The 21,166-nt window shown below is 35.9% G+C and overlaps 1 non-coding gene across 1 annotated transcript; it reads left to right on the top strand.

Moving 5' to 3' along the window:
* The first annotated feature begins 6,291 nt into the window (after window positions 1-6,291).
* Window positions 6,292-6,398, top strand: LOC136221333 (small nucleolar RNA R71). The gene has a single exon (XR_010685104.1). It is a non-coding gene; the product is annotated as a small nucleolar RNA R71 (small nucleolar RNA).
* Window positions 6,399-21,166: the final 14,768 nt, after the last annotated feature.

Genomic DNA, 21,166 nt, shown 5'->3' with positions numbered 1-21,166 from the left:
AGGCATTGTGTATCACATAAAGTAATTACAAGGTAGTTAATGTTAGATTGAGCATTCGTCACTCCTGATAGATAGGAGATATATCCATGGCCCCTTGTGGAAGAATTAACAGAAACCCTTGCAAGGTGATAGGATTAAGAGAAGAAATTGAGATTTCACTTAACCTATCTATTCAGAGTTAATTCTACCTGGACAAGTAAAATGGATGTCTCATTATATGTAACTTGACATATTACATAGTTACAGATTTGTCTAAGGATATAGCTGATGAAGGATCGAATTATACTGGACCTAATACGAAAAGGTAAATGTCAGAATCAACCTGACTTCTTATCGCTCTAGGGGAATGTGACGATTCTGCCAACAATAGTCTGCGCACTTATGTTTAGTTTGAATTGATTTGGTTAAATTAATTTAAATAGACATATACGACTAGCTGCGGTAAGAACCTAATGGGTCACACACAGAATTAATACCGAAGGACGGAATGGTAATTTAAGAGGGAGGACGTGAGCGGGCCAAAATATATAAGGGTATTATTAAGTTGATTTAATTGATTTATTTAGATAATTATAATTAGATTACGTTTATGATTAAATCAATTAAAGAATAATGTTGATTAGATAGTATAATGTGATTGTATCTCTAAATTATTATCCTAACTTAATTAAGTATTTTAATGGGATTAGAATTATATTTATTAATTATATATTTATATTAGATATAAATTATGTTAATACTTTATTTATTTAATTAGAAAACCTAATGGAATTAGAAGTCTAATTAATCAAATCTAATGAGATTAGGGTTAGGAAAATCCAATCACTACAGCTACATATTTCGGCTAAGCCTATATTCCAGAGAAGAAATTCTTCCCGAACCTCACTCGAAAAATTACCTTTCTAGTTTACTCGTTTCTTAGTTCGTGTGGATACCATTAGAGGCAATCTACACTTGATTACTTTAATTGGTTAGTTATTAATGTTTTAATTTTGTTTTTGTTTGTGTTCGTGATTGACGGTTGATATCTTCGTGGGCACTTCGTTTGCAACTGTAGATAGTTCCTCAATAAAGGTATACATGTCTGATCCCTCTTTATATGAAATAACTATTAGGGGATCTTGGGAAAGAGAAATAGATAAAATTTTATAATTCCATTGCACCTTGCTTGTATATTTTTCTTCAGTGGTACCAGAGCGAGCGTTAAATCTATTATTTCATATATGAAAATATTAAACAATTATGGCGAGATTAATTGGTTTTATGATTCAGTTAATTAACAAATGAGATTTGTAGAGATTAAACGGTTGATTAAAATAAAGTTTTGTATATGTGATATACGTATTTATGGATTAATGGTTTAACCGTTCGAATCGGTAAAATAACGATTTAAACGAAACGGTTAGAATCAATTAATTAGAGATATATATATATGGAAAAAATGATGTACCTAAATATGAATTAGTTAAAAAAAAAGTTAGTGGACAGAGTAGCAAAAGCTACTGTGTCCGCCTAAGAGTTTTTAAAAGAAATAAAGAGTTGGTTCCAGCTCCATTTAATTGAAAGAGTTGGAATCCAACTCTTTGTTGTATGAGTTGGGTGCCGCAGATTGTTGCGGATGAGATCTGTTTTCATTCCCGTTACGTTTATTTTTGGTTTTAATTTTTTCTAAATACTTTGATTTTGTGAAATTAAAATTAATATAAATAGAATTAATTGATCCACATGTTTTGATCGTTATGTATTTTAAATTGTATAGATTGAATTGAGTTGTCTAATTAAAGATATTTGATACAGTTAATTAGGCGAACTATTTAATTGGTATAAAATTAAAATTTTGAAATAACGAATCAGCCCATATTATTAGTTTTAAAATTATACTGTTATAATTAATAAAAGGGATATGGTAATTACAGTTAAACCTCGATAAATGAATGTTCGATAAAGTAATAACTTCGTTTATATAATAAATTCTTGAGTTAATTACAAATAACTACCCTATGGTTTGGCCAATTTGCGATGTGGTACCTGTGGTATTTTTTTTTTGCAAACGCAACCCTATGGTTGCAAAAATTTTCATGTTTTTTTACTTTGCCAAATTTGACCGATAACAACCTCAAAATGAAAATTTTCAAGAATTAAACTTGTTTGGTATCATATTTACCATGGAACCATATTCTTAATTTTTCAAAATCATCATTTTTGGAGTTTTCTCTCTCTAAACATTTTCTTTCTCCCTCATAAAAAAACAACACCTAAATGACCTCAAACCTAAAAAGTTGAAAAATTAAAGTTCCTTAGAATATCATTTAACTCTTGAAAATTTTCATTTCGAAGTCGTCATCGGCCAAAATTGGCAAAGTAAAAAAACATGTAAAATTTTGCAACCATAGGGTTGTGTTTGCAAAAAAAAAAAAAAAAATACCACAGGTACCACATCGCAAATCGGCCAAACCACAGGGTAGTTATTTGTAATTAACCCTAAATTCTTTCGGTCCCGACTTGGGCCAGTGGACTAAAGTAATAAACTCACTAAATGCATTAAGTAGTAAAAATATCTAAATCTTTAAGGGCCCAATGAAATATAAATTAATAATTATTGAATTACATAATATATATATATATATATATATATATATATATATATATATATAAACCAAAACCTTTCAATCAATCAAGTAGAAGTCATTTTTTCTGAAAAAATGCATCTATAATTGATTGTTTTTTCTTTCCACCTAAACCAAAATGAACACCATCCTTAACTTTTTCTAGTGCAAACACAATTTCTGGTATATTTTGCCCATGTTGTAGCAAGTAGTTGTTTAAGGTGACCATTGCTTGAAAAATTATGCATTTTATAATGAAAAATTATCTATAAAATAATAAATATTGATTTATCGATAAATGAATAGTTTATTCATTTATCGATAAATAAATAATCTCGCTTAATGAATATTTTTTTCCAGTCACAAAAATATACATTTATCAAGGTTTTACTGTATGTGTGTTTCAATTTGATTTTGCAAACCATTTTTGTGCTTAATAAATATATTCGATATATTAGTTAAATACGTTAAACATTTTTGGTAAAATAATTAAACACAATAATTTATAATTTCTCGTCTTAAAAGTTCTGTGTTTTGGAATTGATTTTATAAAGTTATTTGATGTTTAATTAATTACGGTTGAATTAAACACGTTAAATAATTTTAGGAAAATGATTGATAAATCCACCTTACATTTCTTTTCACCTCATCTTTTTCATCTACTTCGCCTCTCTCTCTTCCTCTATAACTAATTCCATGATCTCTTTTTTCTATTCTTCCTTTAAATTTGTTAACTATATATTATATCGGTTTTGATCACATGGACCTTAATGACCATGCAATATTTGGTCATTCACCGTTAGATTTAGGCTTATTAGAACCCTAAGGTGGAAATTCGAAGCATCCTACGGCTCAAATTTAATAAACTCACATCTAACGGTGAATGACCAAATTCACTTAGTCATTAAGGTCAATGTGAATATTGCTGATATTATATATATATATATATATAGTAAAATCATTCCATTTTCTATTTCATATGCATGTATGGCTCAAATAACTTAAGTATGACACGTTTTTTCTAAACCAAATGCATGCGTGACACTTATTTTATTTTATATATTCATCTTAAATTTTAGCATGGTACATTTTTAAATTCATGGTACATGTTCTTTATGAATTTTAAGTATGATGACATGGGCATTTTGTCCCTATCTTTTAGCGTGAATTACGGTCTAATTGTGGGCTAAATAAGTGAGTTTAATTATAAAAATAATGTGTTTTGATAAAACAACAAAATAAAAATAAATTTTATTCTTTTGATTAGTTTTCTTTGTTTTCAGTTAAAGTCGGAAAAATAAACGTCAAGCTAACTCGGCTGTCAAGAATTGTATTTCGCAGGTACAAGTGAAGGAGTAAATTCCACCACCCACGCGGGGCGTCTCTATCGATACGCGGGGCGCCTGCCTGGCAACGCGGGGCGTGTCCTGGGAAAATGCAGAAATTATGCAACTTGTGTATTTACAATTTTACCCCCGAGTTTTGTGTATAAGTAGGAGTGATAAGCACTCATTTCAGGCATTCAATTTTCCATGTATTAGAGTTCCTCACACCTTGAGAGCTTGTGTAATCTTCCCGTTATTCCGCTGAAGTTCCGCTCCATCCGCATTCACCAAGCTCGAGAGTTCCACCTCCAAGTCCTAAGAGACGACTTTGAGTCCGGTTAGCTAGTCTTAAGGGCCGATTCTTCTTCGCTTTCTACTTGTTAATTAGTTTGTACTTTTTCTATGTACTAGGCTTGGTTGTATCCCGTATTCTCGTGTTCCATATTTATAATACATGATTTACGATTCTGTTTTCACTATACGTGTTAATGTTTATTGCTTGCTTTGATACTTATAATTGATTATTGTGTAGGTTGTTTACGAGCTCCGAAATCTGTTAGGAATCACATAGGTGTTGCCTCACCGGAGTTGACAAACCGGTAAACCCTCTGGAACCATCCCCTACCGTTCGGGGTCCACATTAATGGAGATAGGAGGGTTGAAAAAAATTAATGGTTTATAAGAGGGTCAACACTAATGGGGATGCCTTTATGCCCTATGGGGATCCAAGAAAGTGGAACGAGGAGATTTTTCCCCATTCATATACCGAAATATTTAGAGATAGGGAAAGGAACAACTCCCTATCCCCGAATCTGATTAAAAGAGTCTCCGAAGAAGTTCTTTATGAAGCAGGAATGGAAAATTGTATATCTTCAGAATTGGGACATGAATGTAGATACTCTTTTGTCTTGATGGGATCCCAATGAAGGGAATGGAGAGATTTTTCCCGATTCATATACCGAAATATTTAAAGATAGGGAAGGAACAACTCCCCATCCCCAAATCTAATTAAAAGAGTTTCCGTAAAAGTTCTTTATGACGCGAGAATGGAAAATTGTATATCTTCGGAGATACCCTTTCGTCTTGATGGGATCTCGGGGGAGATTTTTCCCCGGGCTTGCACGGTCATCCAACCTCTACCACTATGCTTCCTTACTAGGATTTGATCAAAAGGGCTTAATTGGGTTGTAATGAAGGGTTAAGGACGATTGTGATTGTGATGGAAATGAGGTTCAAGAATTTTTGTGGACTACGAGAATTGCATTCCTAGGGGGTGATGTGTTTGAGCCAAAGAATGTATATGTTTTTGCTTTGGTGATGTGTGTGAACAGTCTTAGGTTAATTTCACAGTTTCATTTTCTCCCAATTTTCTTTTCTTAGACAAAATATCTTTTAGAAAGTTCGTGTATATGGGCATATTTTCCGAAGCTTCCACGAACAGAATGTTAATGTGTAGTTTCTTAAAGATATCCATGAACTTAGAAAATTGTTTTTCTTGTTTCTCCTTGTGTAGCCATTGTGGAAAGGGAATTTTTGCCTTATGTGGCTGCATAAGGGGATCCGCGAAAATTTTAGGTGGAGAATCAGATGTACTTACCTTGGGTTCTACTATACCTTTATCCTTGGAGGTGGATGGTTGAGCTGTCTCCTTACCATTCCGGAGTGTAATGGCCTTGACATGTTCTCAAGGGTTGGTCTCCGTATCACTAGGTAAGGATCCCCTAGGGCGTTCAGTTGAGGTTTTTGCAACTTAATTAATGTTTTTTTCGAAACCCCTAGTGAATATGTCTTGATGTCGATGCCATTCTTCTAAGCCATTTAATCTATTCTCAATCCTACCAAGGGTCTTTACAATGGTATCTAGCGGGTCATGTTCTCTTTTCTCTTGTGGGTTAAATCCAGGTGGAGGTCTAGAATGATTAGGAGCATGTGGATTTAGAGTATTTTGGTTATTGACCTATGAAAAATTTGGGTGATTCCTCCACCCATTATTCTAGGAATTTGAGTATGGATTGTTTTATCGATAAGAATTACCGACAAAATTTACAGTTTCACCTATGAATTGATTTTCGAGTTGGTTATCCATACTCAAATTAGCCATTAATAGATCTATTTTCTTATTTAGCTCATCAAGGTTGGGAGATGATTGGGGTGGTGCATTACACATGTACATACCTGCCTTTAACTCGGAGAATCGCTTGGTTAGCCAATGGGAACTTCTTTCGGCTAGTTCTTGGATGAGTGCATAAGCATCATTCGGGCTCTTTCGGAATAGACTTCCGCATGCAGCTGCATCGATAGTGGCACAGTTGTTGGAAGATAAACCACTATAAAAGATATTCACATGTTCCCACTTCTCGAAACCGTGATGTGGGCATTTTTTGAATAACATACGGTAGCATTCCCACGCATCATACAAGCTTTCTCTCTCCTTCTAACGGAAAGCATTGGTCTCATTCTTGTACATGGCCGTCTTGAAAATGCACTATATCGTACCAAGTAATACAATATACTTTCATATAAATATCGATCCCACAGGGGTTCCGCACAAGCATTAACTATCCACAGGTTTTGAAGTCTAAACGATTGAATTAAGATGGTTGGTTGTGAATAACGACGGATAATTTTGTTGTTAAATCAATAGAGTAAAACACTAGGGAATCGAGTTCACTTCCTAAGTTTGAGTCAAATGTTCTATTAAGATAAAAGACCGAAGGAAAACTCGTGATTTTAAAGATGGTGATTTCTAAAAGAAACTCGGTGCTAAGACCTTAGACCACCTCGTTCTTATTCTTCACTCCTATTTACTTAACCGAGTCAATGCTTACTTAAATACGACAAGAAAGCTTTAAGTTCAATGAGAAATCCTAGCAATGAAGTGCTAAAAACCATATTGATTTGCTATCGAGTCTAAGAATGTAGTTTTCTATGAACCTCTTGATACTATGGTAAGTAAAAAACGATTAACTGAAATATGGATTAAGCTTACGTTCTTAGTTCTTTAATACAAATTCTTTTCGGGTGTTTACCTGATAGACTTCTAGCTTGACTCAAAACATTAGAAAGATTCCCCTCATCCCTAGTAGGGAAGAATTAGTGCATGGTCATTGGGGAAATAATACTTGAAATGAATACAATTTCACAGTCTGAATCTTGGTATTGGATACCGGATGTGGATCTCATATTTGTACAAATATGCAGGAACTAAGGCAGACTAGGGATTTGAAGAAAGGAGACATAAATTTGCGAGTAGGGAATGGAGCAAGAGTTGCATCGCTTGCAATTGGAGATTATGTTTTAAATTTGCCACCTGGGCTTGTAATAGAATTAAGGAACTGTTTGTATGTTCCAGAGATGTCTCGAAACATTATTTCTATTAGCTGTCTTGTTGATGATGGCTTTAATATTTCAATTAAGAACAAAGTTTGTGAGTTCTATAGAAATGGGATTTTCTATTTTTCAGGAATATCATTGAATGGAATTTATTTTTAGATGATAAGATTTCTGTATTCACAATTGATACCAAAAGACATAAGCTAGATAATTCAACTTACTTGTGGCATTGTCGTTTAGGCCATATAAACAAAAGACCCATGCTTAAGCTAAATCAAGATGGTCTTATAGATTCAATTGATTGTGAATCAATGGAAACATGTGAATCTTGTTTAAAAGGAAAAATGACAAAGACACCCTTTAGCAATAAAGGTGAGCGTGTATCAGACACTCTAGGATTAATACATTCGGATGTATGTGGTCCTATGTCCGTCCAAGCAAGAGGAGGATTCAGATACTTCATTAGCTTCATAGATGACCATACTATATATGGTTATATTTATTTGATGAAGCACAAGTCATAAGCTTTTGAGAAATTCAAATGCTTCAAGAATGAAGCACAAAATCAAACAGGAAAGAAAATTAAGATACTTCGATCAGATCAAGGTGGTGAATATCTTTCAGATGATTTTCTGAATTATCTAACTGAATGTGGGATTTGCTCACAATGGACACCTCCTTATACACCACAACACAATGGTGTATCCGAAAGGAGAAACCGTACCTTATTGGATATGGTACGATCCATGATGAGCACAACATTACTTCCAAAGACGTTCTGGGGCTATGCCTTAGAAACTACCCTATTTATCCTAAACCAAGTACCCACCAAATCCGCCAGTTTCACACCACATGAATTATTCATTGGTAGGAAACCTAATTTCTCCTTTATGAGAATTTGGGGTTGTTCAGCATTTGTCAAACGTATGGCATCAGATAAACTGGATGCTAAATCTTATAAGTGTTTCTTTATAGGATACCCTAAGGAAATTGCAGGGTATTACTTCTATCATCCAGATGATTAGAAAGTAATAGTATCCAAACGTGCAGCGTTTCTAGAGAAAGAGTATCTTGAAGAAACACAAACAGGAAGCATAATTGAACTTGAGGAAGTTCAAGAAGAAACACCAGCTGAAACAACATAGGCGATTGAGGAACCCGAGGCAGTCCCATTAGATGAGACTCAAGTGCCATTACCTACTCATAGATCACAAAGAGTTCGTGAACTCCCAGTTAGATATGGTTTTCTATTGGGAGATGATGAAGAGGTTCCCGTGTTAGACGACGAACCCGAGAACTATGAAGAGGCTCTTACAAGTCCAGATTCCAAAGCATGGCTTGAAGCCATGAATTCTGAAATGGATTCCATGTATACCAACCAAGTGTGGACTTTAGTTGATCCACCCGAAGGAATAAAACCCATTGGGTGCAGGTGGATCTTCAAGAAGAAGACAAACATGGATGGAAAGGTTAGCACCTACAAAGCTAGGTTAGTAGCAAAAGGATACCATCAGAAACAAGGAGTTGATTATGACGAAACTTTCTCTCTAGTAGCCATGTCCAAATCAATTAGAATTATGCTCGCTATTGCCGCTCACTTCGATTATGAGATTTGGCAAATAGATGTGAAAACAGCTTTCCTAAATGGAAACCTGCTTGAGGATGTATATATGATCCAACCTGAAGGTTTTACATCGAAGGATGCAACCAAGGTTTGCAAACTTCAGAGATCCATTTATGGACTCTAGCAAGCATCGAGGAGCTAGAACGAAACCATAAAACAATTTGGTTTCGAACAAAACTGCGAAGAAGCTTGTATTTACAAGAAAATTAGTGGGAGCTCAGTAGCATTTCTCATACTATATGTGGATGACATATTACTGATGGGAAATGACATAGCTCTGCTATAGTCGGTGAAAGTATGGTTATCAGGTAACTTCTCCATGAAAGACCTAGGTGAAGCAGCTTATATATTAGGGATAAAGATCTATAGAGATAGATCAAGAAGACTGTTTGGTCTTTCACAAGCTACATACATTGAAAAGGTGCTAAAGCGGTTTAGCATGCTTGAATCGAAAAGAGGTAACTTACCCATGAGACATGGGATGAAGTTAAATAATCATCAGTGTCCTAAAACGAAAGATAATAAGAAATGCATGGCTGTAGTTCTGTACGCCAATGCAATTGGTTCGATTATGTACGCTATGCTTTGCACTATGCCTGATGTAGCGTTCACGTTAAGCATAACGAGCCCCTATCAAGGAAATTCAGGTGATGAACACTGGAATGCTATCAAGAATATTCTTAAGTACTTGAGAAGGACAAAAGACATGTTCCTAGTTTATGGAGAAGGGGAACTGAAAATAGAGGGATTTTCAGATGTCAGTCATCTCACGGATGAGAAAGATTTTAGATCCCAATCAAGATACTTGTTTATCTTGAATGGGGGCGCGGTTAATTGGAAGAGTTCCAAGCAGGGAAGCGTGGCTTTCTCTACGACCGAGTCTGAGTACATCGTAGTTGCAGAGGCAGCAAAGGAAGCGGTTTGGATTAAGAAGTTCATCACTGGACTTGTTGTGGTGCTTGACATTGTGAATCCCATTACTTTGTACTGTGATAACAATGGAGCCATTGCACAAGCAAAGGAAGCACGGTCTCATAATGCATCCAAGCATTACCTTAAGTGATACCACATTGTAAGGGAGATTGTTGCAAGAGGAGATGTGAGAATAGAAAGAGTATCTACAGAGGACAACGTAGCAGATCCGTTGACAAAGCCCTTAACCCAGAAAGTACATGATCGCCATCTGAGTTCTACTTATAAGTTGTAGAAACAATTGGCTTTAGTCCAAGTGAGAGTATGTTGGGGTTTAGTGTCCTATAGTTAATTGTTCTAGGATATAAACCAGCTGTAAATGAATTGTTCTTTATATCATTTGTCTTAATAAGATATGGTTTTCAAACTATATAAAAGCAATTACTTTTAAAAACTAAACAAGTCTAATAAAAGGAAATCCCTAAGTTTATTTAAAGTGATTATAAAGTGTTTATACAAGCATGAAGTGAGACAAAACATTATAATAAACTAATAAACTTAAAACCACCCCAAGTCAAGTAATATGTTTTGAATAGGGATTGACATAATACTGTAGAGACTTGCATGTAACAATGTTTTCTGCCGAGACAGAGAGTTGATCTCACAAGCTTCATATATACATATATCTGGACAGTTACATGGATCCAGTGAAGGAGTTCATTATGATTGGGGACTAGACTTGACATAACAGGATGGATGGATTTATCCTATGTCACTTGTTCATCACATTGGTATTAATAGGTATAAGTAATCCTCAGACTCAAAGGAATGTTAATTAGTGATTCTGGATTATGGAATGTGATACTTTGACTGTGTTCAAACACGATCCATAACAGAGATGACTCTGGGGTGTGTGCGGGCAGGCGTTGGGTATCACAGGAAGTAATTGCAGAATAGTTAACATTGGATTGAGCATTTGTCACTCCTGATAAATAGGAGATATGCCCAAGGATCGCTTGTGGAAGACTTGACTCTAAATCCTTGCAAGGTGATAGCTTAAGACTTGAAATGGAGATTTCACTTAACCTATCTATTCGGAGTTAACTCGACATGTACAAGTAAAACGAACGTCTCACTATATGTGACTTGACATGATCCATAGTCATAAGATTCTGTTCAAGGATATAGTTGATAAAAGATCGAATTATACTGTAACTAATACGGAAAGGTCAATGATGGAATCAACCTGTCTTCTTATGGCTCTGGCGGAATATTTACGATTCTACTAATCACAGTCCTCGCACTCATTCCGTTATACAAAGATTAAATGTAATTTTGGGAAATTAGTTTAATGGTTGTATACGGCTAGTACTAATAAGAACCTAATGGGTCACACGTAAGACTTAGAACCAAAAAGAGGAATGGATATTAATTAATGGATGGAAGCCCAACTTCGTCCACTAAGGCCCATATAGGGAGGAGGGCGAAACACATGTGTATAAACAGATGTGGGAATTAATTTAATTTTGACAATTGTAATTAGATTATAATTGTGGATTAAATTAATTATAGGATAATTAAGTTAGAAGGTTTATTGTGATTAAATTGCTTCTAATTATTATCCTATTAAATAAGTTAATATTATCTTTATATATTTAGATATAATTATAAATAATAATAATAAGAGTATTATTCCGAATATAACTCTGAATAAGTAACATAATTCTATCTAACTAGGGTTTAGATACAAGAGGTTGTTTATACCCTCCTGTTGTAAATTTCGGCCAACCTTAATGATCCCGGAGAGTGAGAATTTTGACCCCCTACAGTAGAGGACGGAATCGCACCGCTTGCTTCAATTCGATTGATTTTATCTCTTTCTCTTTCTCCTTGATCTTGTGTTGATTTGTTAGAGACAATCTACTTTGATTGTTTTCCTGGTTAAGATTCTAACTTGTTTGATCTTGTGTTTTTCTTTGTGCTCGTGAACTCGGAACTAGAGTTGAGGGCACTTCGTTAGCAACTGTAGATAGTTCATCATAAGAGGTATTTCCTTCTATCCTTGTATGAAATAACAATTAACGGATCTTGGTTTAAGGAAATAGGTTAAATTTTTTATATTTCCGCTGCCAAACGTTTGCCTATTTTCCTTCACTTTAGGCCTCCATAACTTCTTCTCTCTCTTCGCCTTATATTTCTCAGTCAGCTTCTTCCTCAATAGTTTGCGCTTTTGAGTTCTGGGGACTGGGCTAGGGAACTTTCTGTGCTTCACCACCTGCGACTCCTTGCTTACTTTTGCCGGAGAAGGAACCAGAAACCTAGGCTGCTTCCTAATAAACTTAGGTTGTGGCTCTTTCCCTATAGAGCTTGCATTTCCCTTCGGGTATTGTAATCTCTCATAAATGCTGACCCTTCTTCTTGGCATCCAGCGCTTATTTTGAGTTGTTTGGAGCCTATTTGGCCTTTGTTCTGCCCTGCTTCTCCTGTCAATCAGAACCTGCCTAAGATCAAAAGAAGTCATGTTAACCGAAGTTGGTGGCGAGAATGGATCTTCGTCAATGATCATGGGCTCTTTCTTCTCTGGGAACTCCAATATCCCTTTTCAATGCGATCTTGAATGAGGTTGTGGAAAGTCCAACAAGCTCTCGTAGAATGAGTCCACGCATCATGATATTTACAGTAGGTCTTCCTCTTCAACTCATCTCTCCCTGGCATTTTGTAATTTGGTGGAAAGACAATAAACCTTTCTTTGACCAAGTATTCGAAGATGTCCTCAGTTTTCTCCACATCAAAAGTATACTGGACAACACTTTTCTTGTGGTCTATCACCTTGACAGGTCGGAAATGATCCGGGCACACCTTTGCCCCCTTGTTCAACAATTCTGCCACAACTACTTCTGGCTTGTTGGTTTCTTGACAATAAGATCCCATTGAGGTCTTTTTCCTGTAGTTGTCCTCCCTCAGTAAATCTTCATACTCAGACACCTTCTGGGCTAGTTAACTCCATCATTTGGAACTTCTTTCGGAGCTCTATGTCTAACGGTCTCTGGGCCATTTTAACAATTCCGTGTTCTAGAAGGAAGACCCTGCAACGACTTTTGCGGTGTTTGAATCGTGCAATGTAATTGTCAGCCATTTCTCCATTTCTCTGAGACATCCTAGAAAGTTATGCTACACACACCTATGGTTCTGCACGATAGAACTGGGTGTGGAATTGTCTCTCCACGTCCTGTCAGGTAAAGATGGAGTTCCGTGGGAGAGAAGAGAACCAAATAAAAGCTAGCCCTGTGAGGGAATTAAGAAACAATCCTAACTTGAAGTAATCAAAGTTAAAAAGGTTAGCTAGCTCTCTACATTGGATAGTGAATCAAGCCACATGCTCCAACGTAGATTGTCCTTCATCTGTAGAAAATAGAGTAAAGTCAGGAATTCTATATCCCCGTGTGTTGGGGTTTAGTGTCCTATATTCAATTGTTCTAGGATATAAACCAGTTGTAAATGAATTTTTCTTTATATCATTTGTTTTAATAAGATATGGTTTTCCAAACTATATAAAGGCAATTACTTTTAAGAACTAAATAAGTCTAATAAAAGGAAATCCCTAAGTTTATTAAAGTGATTATAAAGTGTTCATACAAGCATGAAGTGAGACAAAACATTATAATAAACTAATAAACTTAAAACCACCCCCAAGTCAAGTAATATGTTTTGAATAGGGATTGACATAATACGGTAAAGACTTGCATGTAACAATGTTCTCTATCGAGACAGAGAGATGATCTCACAAGCTGCAGATATGTAGATATCTGGAAAGTTACATAGATCCAGTGAGGGAGTTCATTAGGATCGGGGACCCGACTTGAGATAACAGGATGGATGGATTTATCCTTTGTCACATGTTCATCACAATGGTACTAATAGGTATAAGTAATCCTCACACTTAAAGGAATGTTAATTAGTGATTCTGGATTATGAAATGTGATGCTTTGACTCTGTTCAAACACGATCCATAACAGAGATGACTCTAGGGTGTGTGCGGGCAGGCGTTGGGTAGCACATGAAGTAATTGCAGGATAGTTAAAATTGGATTGAGCATTTGTCACTCCTGATAAATGGGAGATACATCCAAGGATCGCTTGTGGAAGACTTGACTCTAAATCCTTGCAAGGTGATAGCTTAAGAAGTGAAATAAAGATTTCACTTAACCTATCTATTCGGAGTTAACTCGGCCTGTACAAGTAAAACGAACGTCTCGCTATATGTGACTTGACATGATCCATGGTCATAAGATTCTGTTCAAGGATGTAGTTGATAAAGGATCGAATTATACTGTAACTAATACGGAAAGGTCAACGAGAGAATCAACCTGTCTTCTTATAGCTTTGGGGGAATGTTTACGGTTTTACCTATCACAGTCCTCGCACTCATTCCGTTATACAAAGATTAAATGTAGTTTTGGGAAATTAATTTAATTGTTGTATACGACTAGTAGTAATAAGAACCTAATGGGTCACACATAAGACTTGGAACCAAAAAAAGGAATGGATATTAATTAATTGATGGAAGCCCAACTAAGTCCACTAAGGCCCAAATAATGGAGGGGGGAGAAATTTAGTGTCATTAGACACATGTGGGAATTAATTTAATTTTGACAATTTTAATTAGATTATAATTGTGGATTAAATTAATTATAGGATAATTTAGTTAGAAGGTTTATTGTGATTAAATAACTTCTAATTATTATCCTATTAAATAAGTTAATATTATCTTTATATATATATTTGGATATAATTATAGATAATAATAAATAAGAGTTTTGTATCAGATACAACTCTTAATTAGTAACTTAATTCTATCTAACTAGGGTTTAGATACAAGAGGTTATAAATACCCCCTCCTACTACATATTTCGGCCAACCTAGTCCATCCCGAGGAGAGAGAAATTTCGACCACTACCATAGAGGACGATATTTCTACCGCTTGCTTCCATTCAATTGATTTTATCTTTTTCTCTTTATCCTTGATTTTGTGTTGATTTGTTAGAGACAATCTATTTTGATTGTTATTCCTGGTTGAGATTCTAACTTGTTTGATCTCGTGTTTTGTTTGTGCTCGTGAACTCGGAACTAGAGTTGAGGGCACTTCGCTAGCAACAATAGATAATTCATCTAAAAGGTATTTACTTCTATCCTTCCTTATATGAAATAATGATTAACGAATCTTGGGAAAAGGAAATAGGTCAAAAAAATTTATATTTTCGCTGCCAAACGTTTGCCTATTTTCCCTCACCGTGGATATGGATTCTCTCAATCTATAGCCACTAGGTATGGCTTGTGAAACTCTTGCCTCCCTACTTGTCTGAGTCCATGGCCATAAAGCTCTTGAACCATGTCTCTTACTATCTCCATGTTCATAGCAGGATTCCCTGGTTGGTTTTGATGTGCACTAAATTGGGGACTAAAAGAAGCTCCAGATGGGCTGCCTCCACCTCCTCGAAACCTGTCCCTTGAGTCCTGAGGCATATCGTCTTCCCGGTTGTAAAACTGGGGACCAAATTGCGCATTGGTATGTGCTTGGAAATGTGCAACCGACGTGATGGGTTCAGTAATTCTAACCCCACCATGATTTTTCCCCACTTGACGCACATTCTGGACTCTATCCTCTCTCAGCGGTGGTATCTGGTACTTTTCCGGTTGTCCTTCCAGTATGATCACATATTTTTTCCCTTTAACCGGTGATGGAACTTTTTTTTCTCCATTTGGACCTTCTAGCTCTAACTGGGGTCTCTGTTAACTGCTTCTGAGAAAATCCCTCTACCATCATTTTGATCATAAGGTCTATGAATTTTTGCAAATTGTTCAAAGCACCTGCCACGGTCGGAGAAGACTCTAACTCAGGGATCTGCACTGTGCTTTCCCTTGCTTTGTTTGGTCGAACATACCCTATATCTTGCAACTCTGGGAATGTTGCCTCTGTCTTATCAGTAACCTCCAGATGACCTTCTCCCTGTCCTGTAGCTCCATACACATCTGCATCCACAGATGCAGCAGTATTCTCCTTCAAATTCTTTCTGGGTGCCATCTCAGCAGTGTCCCACCGAGCGTGCCAAATTGGTTTGTGCCTTTCTGTTGTGGATTGGTTCGGATTGTGAGCGTGTCAGTAGCTTTATCTAAAACTAAAAAAGAGCTATAAATTGGATCTAACTTCTAATCAAACGAAAGTGTAATAAGCTTAAAGGACATAAAAGTGCTTAAAATTCATAGCGGAATCTAGAAGACTGATTATGACTACACTAAGATGTTGCATAAAAGAGAGAATTCAAAGGTAAAATGTTGTTTGCATTGCATTGAATGAGTTTGTTGACATAACTAGGAGACTAGAGCTAGAACTTACAACTTGAAAGTTAGATCAAGATGAATAAACTAAGGCTGTAGAATAGATAAAGTCCGTAATGTGAGAATTGTTTGAATTCCATTAGGATTGGGTTTGATTTGATTTCATTTTGTTGAATTGGTTTGAGTTGTATCCCTTCCCTGTTTTTTCCTTCTTCTTTAAATATCGTAGTTGTTTGTGCTAGTAACTGCTACACCCACGTTCTTGTTCCCACTAACCCACGCTTTTCAGTTAGTTCCTTCATACGATGGGTTCTGCTTTCTTATCAACTTCCCATGTTCCCTTTTTCCCATGTTCTCCTACATTCAAGCTCCTCTGGCCTTGGTTTGTGGGGCGTGTTATTGCTTTCTCTTAAACTCTAGTTCTCTTGCCGTTTCGGTCAGCCTGCTCCGTTTCTTGTGAATAGTTCTTGTTGAGCGGTGTTCTCCAGCTCTTTCTCTGTTTGGCACCTTTTTCTAAGTTGATCCCTTCCAATTAGTTCCCACGTAATTGTAGGGGAAACAGTCCTATAGAAAATTGTTTTAGTATATAAATATTTTTAATGAATTGTTCTTTTATATCATTTGTTTTAATAAGATATAGTATTTTAACTATATAAAGGCATTCATCCTTTTAGAACTAATCAAGTCAAATAAAAGAAAATCCCGAAGTTTATTTAAAGTGATTATGAAGTGTTCATACAAGCATGAAGTGAGACCAAACCTTATAATAAACTAATAAACTTAAAACCACCCCAAGTCAAGTATTGTGTTTATAGGGATTAACATAATACTATTAAGACTTGCATGTAACAGTGTCTTCTGTTATGAACAGAGAGCTGATCTCACAAGCTTTAGATATGGAGATATCTAGATAGTGACATGGATCCGGTGAAGTAGTTCATTAGGATTATGGACCCGACTTGAGATAACAGGATGGATGGATTTATCCTATGTCACATGTTTATCACATTGGTATTAGTAGGTATAAGTAATCCTCAAACTCAAATAAATATTAATTAGTAATTCTGATTTATAGAGTGTGATGCTTTGACTCTGTTCAAACACGATCCAGAACAGGAATGATCATGGTGTGTGTGCGGGAAGATGTTGGGTATCACACAAAGTAATTGCGAAATAGTTAATATTAGATTGAGCATTCATCACTCCTGATAAATGGGAGATATATACAAGATCGCTTGTGGACACTTGACTCTAAATCCTTGCAAGGTGATAGATTAAGAGTCGAAATGGAGATTTCACTTAATCTATCTATTCGGAGTTAACTCTACCTGAACAAGTAAAATGAACGTCTCGTTATATGTAACTTGACACTATCCATAGTTACAAGATTCGTTCAAGGATATTGCTGGTGAAGGATCGAATTATACTGGACCTAATGCGGAAAGGTCAACGATTGAATCAACCTGTCTTCTTATGGCTCTAGGGGAATGTAATTTTTGAAATTAATTCAACAAATGTATCCGGCTAGTAGCAATAAGAACCTAATGGGTCACACATGAGACTTGGAACCAAAAGGGGCGAAATAGTAATTATTGAATGGAGAGAGAGAAGGGGACCAAAATATACATATTAGATGTATATTAATTGCGTTTAATTAATTAATTTAGATAATTATAATTAGATTATAATTATGGTTAAATTAATTGTAGGATAAAATTAGTTAGGTGATTTAATTTGATTATTTCCCTAATTGGAAAATATTATCCTAACTCAAATAAATAATATAAATATTATTTATGTTATAGTAGATATAGATATAGATAATATTCATATTATCTAATTAGAAGCGCTATTTGAAATATGACTCTAATTAAGTGTTTTAACTCAATCTAACTAGGATTTGGAATTGAAAACAATATTTATACCCCGCATTAGTTGAGGATTTCGGCCAACACAAATGAGAAGGAAGAAAATTCTTCTCGTCTCCATTCGACTAATTTCTATCTTCATTTTCTCTATCCTTGATCTCATATTGATTTATTAGAGGCAATCTTCTTTGATTCCTATTCATCGGTTGTATTCTAATCGTTTATTTGTTTGTTTTGTTTGTGCTCGTGACACTCGGGATTAAGAGTTGTGGGCACTTCATTTGCAATTGTAGATAGATCGTCAATTAAGATAGTATGTTCTATCCCTCTTTATATAAAATAACATTTAACGAATCTTGGGTTAAGGGAAATAGGTAAAAAATTTATATTTACGTTGTGCCTGTGTTTGCATATGAATTAATTAAATAAAAACGAGGTTTGATAGTTTAATTGTTAGATTGATTTAATTAATCTAAAACAAAACTATATTTAATTATTTGATAATTAATCTGATTCTGGAAATTTTTAATATATATATATATGAGCGATAAACGAATCGGGGCTGCCGTCGCGAGACGATAGCCCCGGGTTGCGTTGGCTGCTGCTGCCGAATGGCAGTAGCTCGGGTTGGGCCGTCTCGCGACGGCCTGACCCCAGTTCGTTTATAATTTTATATTTAAAATAGTTTTAAATAAAAATAGAATATATATATATATATATATATTCCAGAATAAATCTCGTTTAAAAACGCTTAGTATTTAATTGTTTTGCTAAAAGTTTATAGGTTTTAATTCAATTATATTTGATATGATTAAATTAAAAGGGTTAAAAGGTTTTAGTAAATAAATTAAATATATTTGTTTTGTATATATGTTATGTTTTATACTAAATTAATCTTAAATTTGCTTAAGGGTTACAACAACAACAACAATAAAGCCTTAGTCCCAAAATGATTCGGGGTCGGCTAACATGAACCATTATATAAAACCGTGAAATCAAGTCGTGTCAGCAATACAAATTCGCTCCCTCCACTCCGTCCTATCCACTACCATATTTTCCTCAATTCCCAGTAAACTCATATCACTCTCGAGATCACCCTCCTCCAAGTTTGCTTAGGTCTTCCCCTATCCCTTACCACTACATCCCTTTGCCACTCTTCAGTTCTCCTAACCGGCGCATCAAGCGCTCTACGTCTCACATGGCCAAACCACCTTAGTCGGTTTTCTCTCATTTTATTCTCAATAGATGTGACCCCTACTTTTGTCCTAATTATTTCATTACTAACCCGATCCTTTCTCGTATGACCACACATCCATCTCAACATACGCATCTCCGCCACCGACATCTTATGGATGTGACAGTGTTTCACTGCCCAACACTCCGTACCATATAACAATGCTGGTCTAATTGCCGTGCAGTAGAATTTTCCCTTCAATCTATTAGGCATGTCGGGGTCACAAAGGAAACCCGTATCACTCTTCCACTTCGACCAACCAGCTTTAATCCTATGCGCAACATCTCCATCTACTTCTCCATCCGTTTGGATCATAGATCCTAAATACCAGAAGCAATCCGAGGCCTGAACAACTCTTCCATCTAGGGTGATTGTCCCTATGGCCGCTAAACTTACACTCCAAATATTTCTCTTAGTTCGGCTCAACTTAAAGCCTCTAGATTCTAGAGTTTGTCTCCATAGTTCCAACTTCCTCTCCACTCCTTCTTTCGTCTCATCAACCAACACAATATCATCTGCAAACAGCATGCACCATGGTATACCATCTTGAAGTGAACTTGTTAGTTCATCCATAACGATGGCAAAAAGAAATGGGCTTAGTGCGGAACCCTGATGCACTCCAATCGTAATAGGGAACTCTTCAGTCTTCCCAACACTAGTACGTACACTCGTGCATGCTCCCTCATACATGGCCTTTATGATGTCAATATATTTCCGTGAAATTCCTTTCCTTATCAAGGCCCACCAAAGTACTTCCCTTGGTACCTTATCATATGCTTTCTCCAAGTCAATGAAAACCATATGCAAGTCTTTCTTCTTATTTTGATAGTGCTCCATTAATTGTCTCATTAGATGGATGGCTTCTATAGTTGATCTTCCCGGCCTAAAGCTAAACTGGTTTTCCAAGATCTTCACCGTCCTCCTTAGCATTTGTTCGATCACTCGCTCCCAAAGTTTCATAGTGTGACTCATTAATTTGATTCCTCGATAGTTGGCACAATCTTGGACATCGCCTTTGTTCTTATACAAAGGGATTAAGGTACTTTTCCTCCATTCTGATGGCATCTTATTGTTTCTCCAAATTTTGTTGAAGAACACCGTCAACCATTCAATTCCTTTCTCTCCCAAACATCTCCAAATCTCAATAGGGATGCCATCAGGTCCTACTGCTTTCTTCAACCTCATCTTATTTAATGCCATTTTGACTTCACCCTTTTGAATTCTCCACAGGCATTCATGATTTATCATATCATAAGGGATACTTATATCTCCAACATCTTGTCTGCGATCTCCATTAAATAAGTCATCAAAATATGACCTCCATCGTTCCTTGATATCCTTATCTCCAGGACTTTATGGTCCACATCCTTCACACATTTAACTTTTTCGAGATCTCGCATCTTCCTATCTCTCATCCGAGCAATTCTATATATGTCTCTTTCCCCTTCTTTCGTATCCAATCTTGTATACAGATCCCGATTCACCTTTGCTCTAGCATCTCGTATGACCTTCTTTACTTCCCTTTTAGCCTCTTTATATTTTTCGTAGTTCTCGTCACTCCTATATTTCTCCAATATTTTATAGGATTCTCGCTTACTCTTTACTGCTTGTCGTACTTCTTCTGTCCACCAAGATGTGTCCTTACCCGGTGGCATGCTACCTTTAGATTCCCTTAAAACTTCCTTCGCTACTTACCTTATACTATGCTCCATATTAGTCCATATCGAATCTATATCTAAATCCATATTACAAGTCCAAATATCTTTTTTGGTCATCTCATCCACAAATTTTTGTTGATTCTCCCCTTGCACTTTCCACCACTTAATCTTAGTCTCCACTTATGGTGTTCGTTTCCTTATACATTTCCTACTTCGAAAATCAAGCACCACTACTCTATGTTGGGTTGTCATACTCTCACCAGGGATCACC

This window comes from Euphorbia lathyris, chromosome 2 (assembly GCF_963576675.1).
Source record: "Euphorbia lathyris chromosome 2, ddEupLath1.1, whole genome shotgun sequence".
Lineage (NCBI taxonomy): Eukaryota > Viridiplantae > Streptophyta > Magnoliopsida > Malpighiales > Euphorbiaceae > Euphorbia > Euphorbia lathyris.
This window is presented reverse-complemented; position numbering and strand designations above follow the sequence as displayed.